This window comes from Trichomycterus rosablanca, chromosome 26, assembly GCF_030014385.1.
Source record: "Trichomycterus rosablanca isolate fTriRos1 chromosome 26, fTriRos1.hap1, whole genome shotgun sequence".
NCBI classification, from domain to species: Eukaryota; Metazoa; Chordata; class Actinopteri; order Siluriformes; family Trichomycteridae; genus Trichomycterus; species Trichomycterus rosablanca.
This window is the reverse complement of record NC_086013.1, coordinates 16,722,605-16,739,680: the sequence shown is the minus strand read 5'-3', so window position 1 is coordinate 16,739,680 and position 17,076 is coordinate 16,722,605. Positions and strand designations below refer to the sequence as shown.

At 45.6% G+C, this 17,076-nt stretch overlaps 1 protein-coding gene across 1 annotated transcript in view; it reads left to right on the top strand.

Annotated features, from left to right (window-relative positions):
• Positions 1–7,905: 7,905 nt before the first annotated feature.
• Positions 7,906–17,076, top strand: part of brinp1 (bone morphogenetic protein/retinoic acid inducible neural-specific 1) — a 111,092-nt gene continuing 101,921 nt past the window's right edge. Inside the window, exon 1 of the mRNA XM_062988467.1 lies at positions 7,906–7,982. The gene's annotated coding sequence lies outside the window, so the exon portion shown is untranslated. The remainder of the gene's footprint in view (positions 7,983–17,076) is intronic.

The following is a 17,076-nucleotide window of genomic DNA, read 5'->3' as shown; positions in this document are numbered from 1 at the left end:
AAACCACCTCCTTGTTTCTACACTCACTGTCCATTTTATTAGCTTTCACCCTGTTCTTCAATGGTCAGGACCCCCACAGGACCCCCACAGAGCAGGTATTAGTTAGGTGGTGGATCATTCTCAGCACTGCAGTGACACTGACATGGTGCTGGTATGAGTGGATCAGACACAGCAGCGCTGCTGATCACCTCACTGTCACTGCTGGACTGAGAATAGTCCACCAACCAAAAATATCCAGCCAACAGCACCCCGTGGGCAGCGTCCTGTGACCACTGATGAAGGTCTAGAAGATGAGTGGACAGTGAGTGGACGCGGTATTTAAAACCTCCAGCAGCGCTGCTGTGTCTGATCCACTCATACCAGCACAACACACACTAACACACCACCACCATGTCAGTGTCACTGCAGTGCTGAGAATCATCCACCACCTAAATAATACCTGCTGGGTGTATTGGGTTATTTGGGTGACTATTTGGGTAATTGTGATTAAGCGGGTACGTGGAACAGTCGTCTCTTTGTCAAGGTGTATAAGAAAAAAGTCAAACGCTGGAAAAGCCACTTTGCGCTGAATTGAAACATATTCAGTCAGATTATCAGTCAGAATTAAGGCGCCTCAGTAGGAGCATTTTAGAATGCTAAGAATTTAGACACGCCCTCTTCTCGGGGGTGTAGGACGACCTTAAATGCACCTGTATAGAGAGATCACTTGGTTTTCAGACCTGAAAAGGAGTTAAAAGCACCGGACATGCCATAAATTTCCGGACACGTCAAAAATAAAAGGACAGCTCTTATCCCATCACGCTCTTTTCTCCCGTGTGTTGTGTGTTATTACTGAACTCATTCATCACTACAGTGAAGCCGTCCACCCAGAGCCATCCATCAATCACGGAACCGTCATATCACCTCGGCGCAGCGCCGCCACCCCGCCGCCACCCCGCTGCCACCTCGCTGTCCGGCTCAATTCTCTCTGTTTCCCTGACTTTATGGCTTTACCTATAGAGCTGAGCGCAGCGGTCAATACGCCATCGAGCAAAAACAGCCGAGCGCTCTCTCTCTCTCCACACAGATGCATTTTAGGTCGTCCTACACCCCTGAGAAGAGGGAAGAGGGCGGGTCTAAATTCTTAGATCGCTTAAAATGCTCCTACTGAGGCGCCTTAATTTCCGAAGCCTCCTCAGTGCTGAAAGCAAAGGTTTTCACACAGACCCAGTTTTGTTTGACTACATAAATAAACATATAAGCAAAAGTATTTGGACGCCCCTTTAACGATCAAATTCATGCGTTGAGCCCAGAGGGTTAAGGGCCACGCTCAAGGGCCCAACAGTGGCTGCAAAGCAGAGCTGTGATTCAAACTCTCAGCCTTTCAATAGATAGTTTAAAGCTCTACACACTAGGCTACAACCTTCTTAGTAGTAGAAGGTTGCTGGTTTAAATCTCACCACTGCCAGGCTGCCACTGTTGGGCCCTTGAGCGAGGCTCTTAATCCTCAGTTGCTCGAATTGCACTTGGTTACAATTGTAATGTAAACACTGTTTTAGGTGCAGTTGTAGCCCAGCGGTTAAGGTACTTGACTAGTAATCAGAAGGTTGATGGTTCAAGCCCCTCCACTGCCAGGCTGCCACTGTTGGGCCCTTGAGTGAGGCCCTTAATCCTCTGTTGTTCGAATTGCACTTGGTTACAATTGTAATGTAAACACTGTTTTAGGAGCAGTTGTAGCCCAGCCGTTGAGGTACTGGACTAGTAATCAGAAGGTTGCTGGTTCAAGCCCCACCACTGCAAGGTTGACACTGTTAGGCCCTTGAGCGAGGCCCTTAACCCTCAATTGCTCAAATTGCACTTGGTCACAATTGTAACGTAAACACTCTGTTTTAGGAGCAGTTGTAGCCCAGTGGTTAAGGTACTGGACTAGTAATCAGAAGGTTGCTGGTTCAAGCCCCACCACTGCCAGGTTGCCACCGTTGGGCCCTTGAGCAAGGCCCTTATCCCTCAATTGCTTAGACCACAACAATGTCACAACAGTGTAAGTCACTTTGGATAAAAGCTTCTGCTAAATGACGAAGAGTATGTAAATGTTCCTAAACAACACATTTCAGATAGAAATCGATGCCCAGGCTTGGGAAGTTGGCACCACCATTTAGGGCTCCTACCCGCGGCTCAATACCGCCATCAGACATTCGTTTAATTTGATTGTTTTTCCAAACGTACGAGCCGTCGTTACCCCTCTCCGCCAATCTCTTCGCTTTAATTGCCGCCATAAAGCACAGCTATTAGGCATTTGCTCGCGAGCGCGATGCGGCAGGGTGGCGGCGTCCTCCCGCGCCGGGCTCGGTAACGATTTACGCCGGCGTGGTGATGATTGCGGTGGGTGATGGAGACGATGCCACGTAACCTTTAGAGAAGAAATGGACTTTTAATGAAGCTGATAGGAAGCAATTTCTTTCTAATACAGACCAGCTGTCTCGTCGGCCGTCTCCGCTCAGTGTGGGGCGCGTGCGGGATGAGGTGCCAGGCGGAAGCTGGCATAAACACGGCCATTCACACACACACACACACACACACACACACACACACACAGCTAGTTAATAGATCTGATCTCTACAGTGAAGGAACCAACGACTCAACATTTTTTATTGTCTGTTTGGGTGGCACAGTGGCTTGGTGGGTAGCACATCTTTGTGTTCCTTCACTGCTCATGCTGGCACCTTGACTGAACAGCAGGGGTCGCTGTTGAACAAGGCACGGTGGCTCGGTGGGTAGCACTGTCTCCTCACAGCCAGAAGGTCTTGGGTTCAATTCCCAGGTCAAGCGGTTTGGATTCTTTCTGTGATGGTTTCTTATGGACGCTCCGGTTTCCTCCTTCAGTCCAAAGATCTGCAGTCAGGATATTTGGAGATCGCTAAAGTCCCCCTAGGTGGGTGTGTGTGCCCTGTGATGGACTGGCGACCTGTCTGGGGTGTTTCATACCCGTCGTGAGCTGGCGTAGCATGGATGAGCTCCAGCGTCTAAAGATCTTGAAACGTAGGGTCAATAAGTTCAGAACCGCTTGAACCGTAATTACTTTTTGCGATTACGATTTTACGTCTGCGTTTATTCACACGACTCGGCTTGTCAGATCGTTTGCGCCGTCAAACCGTTTTCATTCCGTCGTCACGTCTGTAACATTAATTTAAAACAAAAAATTTGGTCTTTAAATAAAACCTGATAAGCTGCGCCCGCGCTCGTAAAGTCGAGGCCCCGATGACGGAAATGCCAACACGCCTTCCGCATGGAGGAGGCAAAAACCAAAGAGCGGCCCTGACCGGCGTTTAGAATTCTGACAACCTGCTAACGACGACGCATCTGGAGACGTGGGTTTGAGCTCGAGGGATGTTCATTTCCCACCAGCCAGCCTGTGAAAGAAACTCGGAGCTTCGTTAGAAGTAACGACGTCGAGCTGCTCGGGCTGAGATCTTTATAGATGCTGTTCAACAAATTTTGGCATCTGGAGAAAGTCCTTGCAAAGAAACTATCTGGATCTAATGAGACGACCAGAACAGAAAAGGAGCTTCGGAACCAGATTAAGTCTCGCAAGGTACGTTACTTTGGGCGTGTGGCTCGGGTGTCTATAGTAATATGAAATAACGTACGTAAGTCAGAATTTTTAAAACAAACTCCATCACTCTACATTGTCGCCTTCTGATGTATTTTTCCGGTGTCGTACTGACTTTTTAATGTCGTCAGCAAAAAACATTTTGGTTGAGCTCGTAGCCACTGATGCGCCGATGCTTTCACATCATCATCACATGAAAATCTTCTTCCCCTTAAAGCTTCTTTCAGTGTCCAAAAAGGTGGAAATCAGATGGAGCTAAATCCGGACTATAAGCGTCTCTCAATCTCTTAGACACGACCAATTACTACAGAACAGAACATAAAAGAACCAAACAGAACCAAACAGAACCAAACAAAACAGAACCAAACAGAACAGAACCAAATAGAACAAAACAGAACAGAACCAAAGAGGTGTAAATCAGATGAAGCCAAATTTGGACTATAAGCGTCTCTCAGTCTCTCAGTCTCTCAGACACGAGTGATTACTACAGAACAGAACAAAACCAAACAAAACAACAGTTGGCCAACAGTCGCTGGTCTACATGATGTTTCCATCTTCAGATGTCCATCTATTGCCACATGTGCAGAACTCGGAAACGAATAGAACAGGATGAAAGAAAGACCCAATTGGCGTCCGAGGAAAGTACATTCGGCTGCCCCACGCTCCCTTGACCCCTTCTTATTCGCCCGTACTTCGGAGGATTCGTGCATGAAGCCAGTCTTGCACATGGAGAGTCACACGCTGATCTCCACGTCCCTCAACTTCTGTACAGGCGCCTCGGCTACTAACCAGGGTCCTTACACAGCCTCGAAGACCTTGCCGCTTTTTAAGTATGGCTTTTTCCCACCCAGAGGACTGTCTGTACTGCCGATCGTGACCGTTAGGGGGCGCCCAGTTGACCAATAGTCGCTTGTCTACATGATGTTTCCATCCTCCGACATCCAGCTATTGCCACATTGTGTTTAAAAATGATATAACGTCTCGGAAACTAATGACTGTTTCATTAGTTTCTGAGACGTTATATCATTTTTAAACACAATGGGATGAAAGAAAGAAAAACGCCGCTTTAAAAGCTTAATGGCTGGAGACAAGGACCAAGGACAAACACATCAACGTTAGAAAAAACCACCCTGTACCAGGTGGTGGATCTCTGGAGGAGCTTTCGGAGAGTCGCCCACAGGGGAGAGATCTAAATTCAGCTCCCGTCCTTCTCTGATGTTTGTTTAAACAGCCGTAGGTGGTTTTGTGCTTCTGTATCAACCGACATTGAATCTGTTATTGAGAGGAACACATGGAACAACAGTACGAGCACCCACGGACGACCTCAACCGACCCTCTTCCAGGCCGAGGAGCAGCGTACAAGAGGTGCTGAGTGATCTCAGAAATCTAAAGCTGAACTTGTACATACAACACATGGCCAAAAGTATCTGGACGCCTGATATCAAGCATATCTGGCAACCCAAAGGTTCTATTTTGAACACACACAGTCCTATCAGATGTTCAAAATCAATTATTTAAAATGGATCCAAATATGAGACAACAGTTTGGGGAAGGACATTTCCCTTTGCTTTGACCTTTAACCCTGCTGAAAACCACCGGGATGATTCGGAACGCTGACTGCTGATCTGGGAATCCGGGGTTAAAATCTCAGCGGCGCTATCAGCCAGTCATGGACACGATCGGCTGATTTCCAAGAGGAAGGTGGCCGAAATGTTCTGAGCTCGGATAGAAAGCTGTGCTACCAGCAAGCCGGCCCCTATACAGACAGAGATCGGCTCGTCTGTAGAGTGAGATGTTACTTCTGCTGCGGTTACGACCTCTACTGGCTGAATGATGGCACTGCACAGAGACGAGGGATACTGGAGCAGGTGCGTGATTGTCCGTGCACGATACGGATCTCCGAATGAAAATCTGCAGCAGTAGAAATACTCTGAAATACGAATCAGGTAATTGGATATGACTAAATTGCAAGAAAATGAACCGAATAGAAAAAAAAAATCCAATTCAGACAGGATGAAGCTGGAGTTTCTGGAGAACCTGAAGGACCGGAGCGGGTTTAATGGCAGTCGAAGGGCCGCTGAAATCAAACGGCGCGTTAATGAGACGGCGGCGGAGAACAGAGATGACAGAAACACTCGTGAAGCGCTGGAGTGGCAGCCGGATGGAGGAGGCAGGGAGGTGCATTAGATTTCCAGATTAGTTTGGAGATAACGATTGGCGCGGCAGGAGAAGAAGCTGTCAGGAATTCATCAGGGGATGTAAGGAGGGTATCGCTGTAATCGAGTGCAGGAGTGGCGCTCGGGAAACGCCGCCGCTGCCACCGCCGGTACATTCTGCTGATTGGAGCTTTATAGCAGCTGAGAAGGGCATTACACTGATCAGCACAAACCCAAACTGCTGCAGGAAGCTGAAGGATCGACTCTGTAAGGCTCGGATTCCGACCGGGGACTTTTTCGGGAAGGAGAGAAGGACGCAGAAGGAGGATTTGGGAATGCCATAGAGAACGCCAAGTTTTGGAATGACCTGGTCAGGGTTCTGCCTGGAACCAAACTGAGATGCTGTGCTGAATATGATGAATAGATTAATAGATGAATGCTTAGTCTATCATCAGGGAGTGGACCCACTGTGGACCTGACCATGCATAATTCCCATATTTCTAACTAGAACGTCTGCATATCCCCACCGGACCCACCGTGATCTTAACCAGGGTGAACTGAAATGCCAACCACCGGCGCCCAGTCCAGGATGAACGCTCACCTCGCAGTCGGTGTTCCTGGGTGGCACCGGACCCACCGTGACCTCAACCAGGATGAACTGGGCATTGAATATGAATGAATGAATGGATAAACAAAGAGTATTTGAGCCATAATGAGCCACTGAAATGCCAACCACCGACGCCCAGTCAAAAACGAATGCTGCATCACAGCCCCTGTTTCTGGGTGGCACCGGACTCACCCTGACCTCAACCAGGATGACCTGGGCATTGAAAGTGAATGAATGAATAAATGAATGAATGAAAGAATAGATAAATGAAGAGGAGTCTAGCCACAATGAAATGCCATTGAAATGCCAACTACTGGTGCCCAGTCCAGCGGTCCCATGCCAAGATCTTGAACTGTTTCTGTTCAGGCTTCTTAGAACCTCGGTTCATCCCTCATGTCTGTGTAGACGCCCGGCTGGCTGATAGCACCGATAGATGGTGGGCTGGTGTAATAGCCGAGCGCCAGCCGAGCGCCACAAGGCTTCATTTATTGGCAGGCCTGTAAAGTATAAATCAATAAAGCTTTTCACCAGTCGATCATTATTTAAACAGAAACAAAACTGAAATGGATGAATTTACCGAGAAGCGCTCAATGGTTTTTTTTTTTTTTTTTTTTTTTTTTTTTTTTTTTATTTATTTATCTTGCCAGTGGTTGAGCAACAAATCATTCATAAATTCACATGATATCCACAGTAAACAAAAGAAATACATCTCTAGTGTCACATATGATCCATGACTTTACAGTAAAATAAATAAATAAATAACCCAGAACAATAAGCAAAAGTCAATGAATTAAAATATATAAATAAATAAATAAGTAAATAAATAAATACAAAATCCAGAACACTAAGCAAAAGAGTCAGTGAATTAAAATAAATAAATACAAATGTGATCCCCAAACATTTTGGAATGATTAATTATTTATTGTATTAATGTATTAATTTATTAGTATGTATTATTTTTATTCTTTAATGTTTGTATATTTTATATATTTTTTAGATTTTTATATGATATTTTTGCATTACATTAATTTTAATTTTTCCCTGCACTATCGTGACGTGTCGTTGTGTGATGATTGTGATGATTGTGGATCGGGGCTCAATAATGTAATCAATCAATCAATCAATCAATCAATCAATCAATCAATAGTGTAGGATACATGCATGCAGTTTTGCATCTCTTTCCATGGCAACCTTTTATTCATCTTGCATGTTGCACTTTCATCCTTCATGTTTGCATCCATCTCTCCATCACTTATTCATTCTCTCTCTCTCTCTCTCTCTCTCTCTCTCTCTCTCTCTCTCGGAGAATGATGGAGCTGGTCCCTCCCCTCTCCGTCCTCCATCCTCCATCCTCTCCTCTCCTCTCTCCATCCGTCCGTATCTCGGTAGTTCCTCTCGCTGGCGGATATTTCTCCATCCTCTTCTCGCTTCTCGGTGTTTTTATTTCTCAGCGCGGTTCTTCCTCTGGAGCATGAGAGAACCCGTTCCATCCTCTTCTTCCTCCTCCTGTGTTTTGCACCAGCATGAACCTGATCGCACACGGATCTCCGTCCAGCGCAACTTTGGCACGGATGCATTAAATCATCGTCGTGGAGCGCCGGTGCCAACCGCAGCAGAGGAGCACATTTAGGTAAGACTGTGGTTTATTTATTTATACCTGTGTACCTTTGGATGGATATGTGCTCGTGTGTGTGTGTGTGTGTGTGTGTGTGTGTGTGTGTTCATCGGTGCTGAAGGTTGCACTGCAGTTGTGTGTTAGTTGGTGCGAGGATGCACCAGCAGCCCCTGCAATGTGCCCTTACTGTGGGTGACCATTGGCATCAGCACTTTGCGCTTGCATCTGTCCACCACAGATCTGCCCATCTGTCTTTAGTTGCACATGCACATGCACACGCACTTGCCTAATTTTGCAGATAATTTTGCACATTTTTGGTGACGCGGTGTGACATTTTAGGAACATTCGGTCCATCCACGTAGCGCGTTTCTTAATTGCATTTAAAACACCCTGGAGCTGAGCCTGGAGCTGAGACGTGCAAACACGTCAAAACAAACCCAAACGGTGCAAAGCAGCGCAATCCGTGTGCACCATTTGTTGCAGGAATGCATTCGCGTCTACAAGATGCGCAAACTTTTTTTTTATCTGCGTGCATTTGCGCATGTCTGCTTTCGCGTTTATCCATGTGCCTCGTCATGCCGTGCATATATATGCACCAGGCGTTCTGCATATGTGGTTTGTCTATATGGGGGAATAAATATAACATGTGCACGGATGAAACTGCGAAACTTCCTTGCGCAAAGTGCCTGCTTTTCTCCGACGCGTGTGCACATTGCACATGCAATGCACAAAAGAAACGCACAGCAGGGAATTTGCACATGTGTTTTATTTAATGTAAATGTTAGACCTAAAGCGTCCAGAAATAATGCAGTTTTATCAGTGCTGTAGATGGAATTATTATAATGCACATGCATGCAAAATCGCAACCTTGTAATATCCCAAAACCCTGAGCATTTTGTTCACCCCCCTGTATTTTGCATGCATTTCTCAGCACGAACGTGATACGTGTTGTGCATTTGCATCTCCTCTTTCAGCACTCGCATCCTCACCTCACATCTACACTTCTTTCAGTCACACCAGGCTCATGTTTCTCCAAAGAGATGCAACTTTAAAGTCGTTTGCATCGACATTCGCAGGATATCATTACACAAGCTGCACATGCGACCCCCTGACCCAGATACTGAGCAGCTTTTGGTTATTATTACACACGCTGCAGATGTTGCATGATGCATATGTGATGTGCATGCATGTCTGAAGCATGTGCATGCACTAAACCCCAGAATGCACAGCTCAGCTCATCTCAGCGCAGCAGAAACCTCGGTAAGGTGAGTTCATGCCTTGTGCGTCTTTGTGCACCGGTTTGCGGGCGCTGGCCGGCGGGGGGCGCTGTCGCTCTTTTCCCTCTCCAGGTCACGTTTGACTTTTGAAGGCTCAGTAATTGAGTGATTATGATGGATGCTGCACTAAACAAGTGGCCGAGTGTGATTGTGGTGAGCACCTGAGTTAGCCTGGGTACCACCGAGAGCATCTTTCATTTTGTGCAGGTGTTATTAATTTTTGTTCTCTAAATATTAAAAATGGAAATAAAATATTACATTTATCATCCTCATGTGATTCGACACGCTTATAGGAGCAGGTTTTTATAATTAAATGCAACAAAATGAAAGTCATTTATTTAAAAACGTCAGCTGGTGCAAGAGAGCATCACTCGTACCGTCCTCGTTTGTTATTAGCATCTAGTGCCTCATATTGTATAAATAAAGACAAGGAAATCGTTTATTCATTCACAGTCTTTTATTTACCACTGTTGTATCCTGGTCAGGGTCGCTGTGGGTACGATCCCCTGGGTGAAATTCAGGAAACACACACTCACACTCCTGTTATCCTGACTGCACATCTTTGGACTTGTGGAAGGAAACCGGAGCACTCGGATGAATCCCACACGGACACGGGGAATACATGTAAACTCCACACAGAGTGGACCCTGGGAATCGAACCCAGGACCTTCTTGCTGACAGGTTGCTGACAAGTTTCTGCACTGACCTCTACAGGCGGTAAACTACGCCAGCACGACTGCTGAGATCTGAGGATCTGTGTTTTTTTACCACTGTTGTATCCTGGTCAGGGTCGCTGTGGGTACGATTCCCTGGGCGAAATTCAGGAAAAACACTCACACTCCGGTTATTCTGACTGCACGTCTTTGGACTTGTGGAAGGAAACCGGAGCTCTTGGATGAATCCCACACGGACACGGGGAACACATGCAAACTCCACACAGAGTGGACCCTGGGAATCGAACCCAGGACCATCTTGCTGACAGGAAATGCAAGAAAATCCTTTTTGCACTGACCTCTACGGGCGGTAAACCATACCAGCACGACTGCTGAGATCTGAGGACCCAGGGTTCCAATCTTAGTGGTGCCTCTGAATGGACATGATTGGCTAAAACAGCCCAGCCACTGGTGGGTGCACTTGTCGGTGAACTTTCAGTGCAGGTCCCAAGCCCGGATAGAAATAGGAAGGTGGCGTAAACACTGTGCTGAGTCTGGTACGAAGACCAGATGTGCTTTGGTGACTCCTAAATACAGAAGCACCCTCCAAAAATACTCAATGACGTCTACATTGACTAAGTAGGCAAGCACATGAGGAACTTTGCTACCTGGGGTAATTTTTCACCCTGTAGAATGTGGATTTAAGTACCACTTCACACGCCCCCCGCCATGGAGCTGTGTTTTTTTTTTTTTTTTTTTACTTCTTTGCAGGATGCTTCTAGTTTAGAGATGCTCTTAAGTGACGAGTTTAGGAGATTATGGAGTCCGTTATAACAACCAAAGCTTGTACAGGGTACCTTGTTACTCAACATCCTCTAAACTCCAAATCTTTGAAGCTCGACGCCCTTTGATGAGAAATTTGTACCCTATAAGTGTCAAAAACAACCCCACGGGACGATGGACGCATTAACAGGTTTCCCAACATCCTTATGGGAAAAAATACCTTGAAACTCAACGTCTTTAAAACTCAACAACACTCCCAGAACCAATTAACGTTGAGTTTCAAGGTACCGCTGTATTTTTCAGGAGTTCAGCAGGAATTTTAAGATAGTGGTTCGGATCGTTGGTGTGTTAGAACCAGCCGCTTTTCAGCCGCAGTGTGGCCACCCACTGCCACCCCCAAGGGAGCCTAACAGTTGGCAGAGTGTTGTTTAATCAAATGCTCCTCCTGTGTGTTTTAAACATACGTGTTTGGTGTTCCTCTGCTTTACTGAATCGTTGTTCTGCATTACTGAGACGTTGAGTGTTGTGATGAGACCACAGGGAAGGTTTTTCTCCTGCAGGCCACCGTGTACCTGCAGGTCCGACTGAAAATTGTACTTTATTTAGTAGCTCCACCTGCTTTCAAAGGCATCAGTTATATTTTTTGGACATTCAGACCTATACAGTGTGTACACTGTGTGACCAAGCACGAACGTGTTTATGTCAATGTGTGTGTGGTTAGATGTACGTGTATGTGTGTATATTAATGTGTGCATGTATATAAATATATGTATACATATGTGACTACAAGTGTGTGTGTGTGTGTATTAATGTGTGTGACTGCTTAGGTGGGTGTAAGCGTGTGTGTGTGTATTAGCGTGTATATGTGTGTATATAAATGAGTGTGACTGTACGAGTGTGTGTATAAGCATGTGTGTGAATATTGTGTGTGACTGTATAGGTGTGTATAAGCGTGTGTTTGTGTGTGTGTGTGTATAGGTGTGTGTAAACAGTATTAATGTGTGTTACGGTTTAGGTGTGCATAAGCGTGTGTGAGACTGTAAGTGTGTGTGTATTAATGTGTGTGATTGTTTAGGTGTGTATAAGCAGGTGTGTGTATGTGTGTATATTAATGTATGTGACTGTGTGCATACAGTATTTAGGTGTGTATAAGCATGTGTGTGTGTACAAGTGTGCATATATTAATGTGTGTGTGTGTGTGTATGAGTGTGTATATTAATGTGTGTGACTGTGAGTGTATAAGCATGTGTGTGTACGAGTGTGTATGTGTGTATATTAATGTGTGTGTGTGTGTACAAATGTGTATATATTAATATGTGCAATAATTTTTTAGGTGTGTATAAGCATGTGTGTGTGTATGAGTGTGTATATTAATGTGTGTGACTGTATGAGTGTATAAGCATGTGTGTGTACGAGTGTGTATGTGTGTATATTAATGTTTGTGTGTGTGTACAAATGTGTATATATTAATATGTGCAATAATTGTTTAGGTGTGTATAAGCATGTGTGTGTGTGTGTGTATGACTGTATATATGTGTGTATATTAGTGTGTGTGTGTATGAGTGTGTATATTAATGTGTGTGACTGTGAGTGTATAAGCATTGTAAGCAATAATTGTTTAGGTGTGTATAAGCATGTGTGTGTGTGTGTATGACTGTGTATATGTGTGTATATTAATGTGTGTGACTGTACAAGGTGTTTAGGTGTGTGTGTGTGTGTGTGTGTGTATACAGTATTATGTGTGTGACTGTACATGAGTGTATAAGCATGTGTGTGTATGAGTGTGTGTATGTGTGTATATTAATGTGTGTGACTGTATAAGCATGTGTGTGTACTGTATTAATGTGTGTGACTATATGAGTGTGTGTACACTAAAGTGTGTGACTGTATAAGCATGTCTGTGTGTACGTGTGTGTATGTGTGTATATTAATGTGTGTGACTGTACATGAATGTATAAGCATGTGTGTGTGTGTGTACAGGTGTGTGGCTGTATACAGTATTATGTGTGTGACTGTACATGAGTGTATAAGCATGTGTGTGTATGAGTGTGTGTATGTGTGTATATTAATGTGTGTGACTGTATAAGCATGTGTGTGTACTGTATTAATGTGTGTGACTATATGAGTGTGTGTACACTAAAGTGTGTGACTGTATAAGCATGTCTGTGTGTACGTGTGTGTATATTAATGTGTGTGACTGTACATGAATGTATAAGCATGTGTGTGTGTGTGTACAGGTGTGTGGCTGTATACAGTATTAATGTGTGTGACTGTATTTGAATGTGTAAATGTGTGTGTATGTGTGTATATTAACGCTTGTGACTGTATCAGCATGTGTGTGTGTGTGTGTGTATGAGTGTGTATACAGTACTAATATGTGTGTATGAGTGTATTGCCGTTTAATGCTCTCTGGTTGGAGGTTCCACACCCTAAAGCCGTTACCTGAGGTGCAGCTCCGTTCAGAGGTAACATTCCGGTAACGTTGTGGAGAAGCTCCGCCTCTCTCGGCGCAGACGATGCGGTCGGGTTCTTCTCCTGGCGCCGGCCTCGTCCCTCTCTCCCAGAATACCAACGAGCGCGGCGCTCGGCCTGGCAGGGTGAATAATAAGCGCTGTCTTCAGCTGGCAGGAGGCGCGGAGCCGGTGAAAGGGATTGTGGGTGCAGCTGGAGGACTTGGCGTTCCGTGCAGATGGGCGCTGTGTGCTCTGCTTGTTTGCGCCGGGGTTCGAGCCGACGCTTTTTCTCGCTCGGCGACGTGAATCGCAGATAAATGCGGACGGCGTTCCATACTATGATTCGTTCTGCGTCGGGACGCGTGGATTCGGCAGAGACCCGCCGGTCTGATGCGGGAACAAACGTATCGTGGATATTTAGGTGGGCTGAGCACCAATCCGAAAAATTCTGGACCTTGATACCCCCTTCACCCCACAAAACAGAATTCATAACAGAACCACCTTCAGGTCACTTTAGGTCATCTGGCTTCAAGCTACTGTATACGGTCAAAAATATGTGGACTAGTAATCAAATACCCCCCCCCCCCCACACACACACACACACACCCCTCCACCACCAAGTAGCCACCGTTGGACCCCTGAGCAAGACCCCCAGTTGCTACTGTCTTTATTTTAGGCAGTGGTAGCTCAGCGGTTGATGATATTAGACTAGTAATCAGAAGGCTGCCGGTTTGAGCCCCCATCCTTCCACATATCACGACAAAGTTGGCACTGTTGGACCCCTGAGCAAGATCTTACTTACTGTCTTTGTTTTGGGAAGTGATAGCTTAGCAACCCATTCAGTCAGAAGAGTGTGTGTACAGCTAGGCGCTGTTGGTGTTCCGATTCATCCCAGAGCTGTTGAGTGGGGCTGAGGTCAAGACTGGAGTTTCTTCATGTCTTTATAGATCATTCTGGAACATGGAAGGACCTTCCCTAAACTGTTGCTTTCTATTATGAATTGTATCTACTTAATAGCAATTAATGTGGTGAAAACACCCGACTTTAATAATTAAAAGGGGCGTCTGCATATTTTTGGAGTTAGTTTGACCTCATCTATTAAAGACAGCAAAAGGGATCAGTGGTCTCTTACCAAGGTTGAGGAAAAACCCGTAAACATTGGCACCGCCAGAAAAAGGTCTGTAGCGATAGTTTGGGGAAGGCTGGTCAGAGGAATGTCTATATATCTGCGGGAATTTGTGTCCGTTCAGATAAAAGGAGCATTTGTACGTCTGGGCGCTGTTGGTGTTCCGGTTCATCCCAGAGCTGTTGAGTAGGACTGAGGTCAGGACTCTGTACAGGACACTGGAGTTTCTTCATGTCTTTATAGATCATTCTGGAAAGGAAAGGGCCTTCCCTAAACTGTTGCTGCAAATTTAGAGGCATATGATTTCTTTTATATAACTGATTTATTTCACCAGTTATCAAATGTTGTGGCGTCCCATTACTTTTGTCCATATAGTGGAGCTATGAGCAACGTCAAACCCAACAGCATTGTGAAGCTTGCTTGACTGTGGACAGCGACACTCGTATTCCAGCAGCTTCTAATTTAGGACACACCTGTTTCTGCAAGTTCCAGTGTCTGGGGGTTTGGTATTTTTTTCCTCAACGTTGGTAAGAGACCACTGATGCGTTTCGCTTTCTTCAATACATGCGGTCAAACTAAGCCTGTTTATACAGTGTATCACAAAAGTGAGTACACCCCTCACATTTCTGCAGATATTTAAGTATATCTTTTCATGGGACAACACTGACAAAATGACACTTTGACACAATGAAAAGTAGTCTGTGTGCAGCTTATATAACAGTGTAAATTTATTCTTCCCTCAAAATAACTCAATATACAGCCATTAATGTCTAAACCACCGGCAACAAAAGTGAGTACACCCCTTAGTGAAAGTTCCTGAAGTGTCAATATTTTGTGTGGCCACCATTATTTCCCAGAACTGCCTTAACTCTCCTGGGCATGGAGTTTACCAGAGCTTCACAGGTTGCCACTGGAATGCTTTTCCACTCCTCCATGACGACATCACGGAGCTGGCGGATATTCGAGACTTTGCGCTCCTCCACCTTCCGCTTGAGGATGCCCCAAAGATGTTCTATTGGGTTTAGGTCTGGAGACATGCTTGGCCAGTCCATCACCTTTACCCTCAGCCTCTTCAATAAAGCAGTGGTCGTCTTAGAGGTGTGTTTGGGGTCATTATTATGCTGGAACACTGCTGAAGAGGCTTCCTTCTGGGGTGACAGCCATGCAGACCAATTTGATGTAGTGTGCGGTGTATGGTCTGAGCACTGACAGGCTGAGCCCCCACCTTTTCAATCTCTGCAGCAATGCTGACAGCACTCCTGCGCCTATCTTTCAAAGAAAGCAGTTGGAAGTGACGCTGAGCACGTGCACTCAGCTTCTTTGGACGACCAACGCGAGGTCTGTTCTGAGTGGGTGGACCCTGCTCTTTTAAAACGCTGGATGATCTTGGCCACTGTGCTGCAGCTCAGTTTCAGGGTGTTGGCAATCTTCTTGTAGCGCAACAATTCGTCTTTTAAGATCCTCAGAGAGTTCTTTGCCATGAGGTGCCATGTTGGAACTTTCAGTGACCAGTATGAGAGAGTGTGAGAGCTGTACTACTAAATTGAACACACCTGCTCCCTATGCACACCTGAGACCTAGTAACACTAACGAGTCACATGACATTTTGGAGGGAAATTGACAAGCATTGCTCAATTTGGACATTTAGGGGTGTAGTCTCTTAGGGGTGTACTCACTTTTGTTGCCGGTGGTTTAGACATTAATGGCTGTATATTAAGTTATTTTGAGAGAAGAATAAATTTACACTGTTATATAAGCTGCACACAGACTACTTTTCATTGTGTCAAAGTGTCATTTTGTCAGTGTTGTCCCATGAAAAGATATACTTAAATATCTGCAGAAATGTGAGTGGTGTACTCACTTTTGTGATACACTGTATGGGCACAGAGACGTCCCACAGCTGTAGAAATGACTGAAATGTCAAGAGTATGTAAGAGTATGTCAAGAGTATGTTGGTCAAGAGCCAAAAGTATGTGGACGCCCCTTTTAATTATTGAAGTAAGGTGTTTTTAATTAGATTCATACTAGAAAATCAATTGTACTTTTTAATTTGCTGCAACAGTTTGGGGAAGGTCTGGCTCCTTTTCCAGATAACCCCACCAAACACTTCAGGGATGAATTAGAATCCAGGCCTTCTTGCAGAAACAGTGTTCGACCTGAACAGGCAGAAATTCCTACAGTCACACTTCAAAACAAAGGCTATCTCAGGTGCAAACAGAGGGAACGGATCCATATGGATGCGTACGAGCTGACGGTCAAGCGTACGGGGACGGACAGAGAACAAAGATCAAAGGTTTCCTCTCTTTGATCTTCGAGAAGCGCTTATCGTGGCGAAAAATCACAATCTGACACCTCTACCCTCGTCTCGGGACACCCGGTGGTGCAGCGGAGGTGAGCCGAGCGCTATTTATAACCGGCGTCCCATCCTCTCCGATTATAAACCCTGCAATCGGAGACGGGGCGAGTCAGCAGGAAGTCGCGTTTCCTGCCGAACCGAGGGGGGTGGGGGTGGGGGGTGGATGTGGCGGGATGGAAACGGTAAATAAATCATCCTGAACGCTTGCAAAATTAATTAAGACACCCTGATCAATCCTTCATGAGATAAACATGACGTGGCTAACGCTGGAGACTCCGGCGGGATGTGTGTCGGGGGGGAGGGAGGAAGATGGTGAAGCGGTTCGTGAACAGTCGAGCGTTGGCGTGGGATTTATGTTCTGGTTAGCGCTCGAGTACCAACTGACGTGAGGATGGACGTCCTGAAAGTTACGGCCTGACCGAGAACAACAGTCACACTTCTGAGAAAGCTCCCCACAGTTC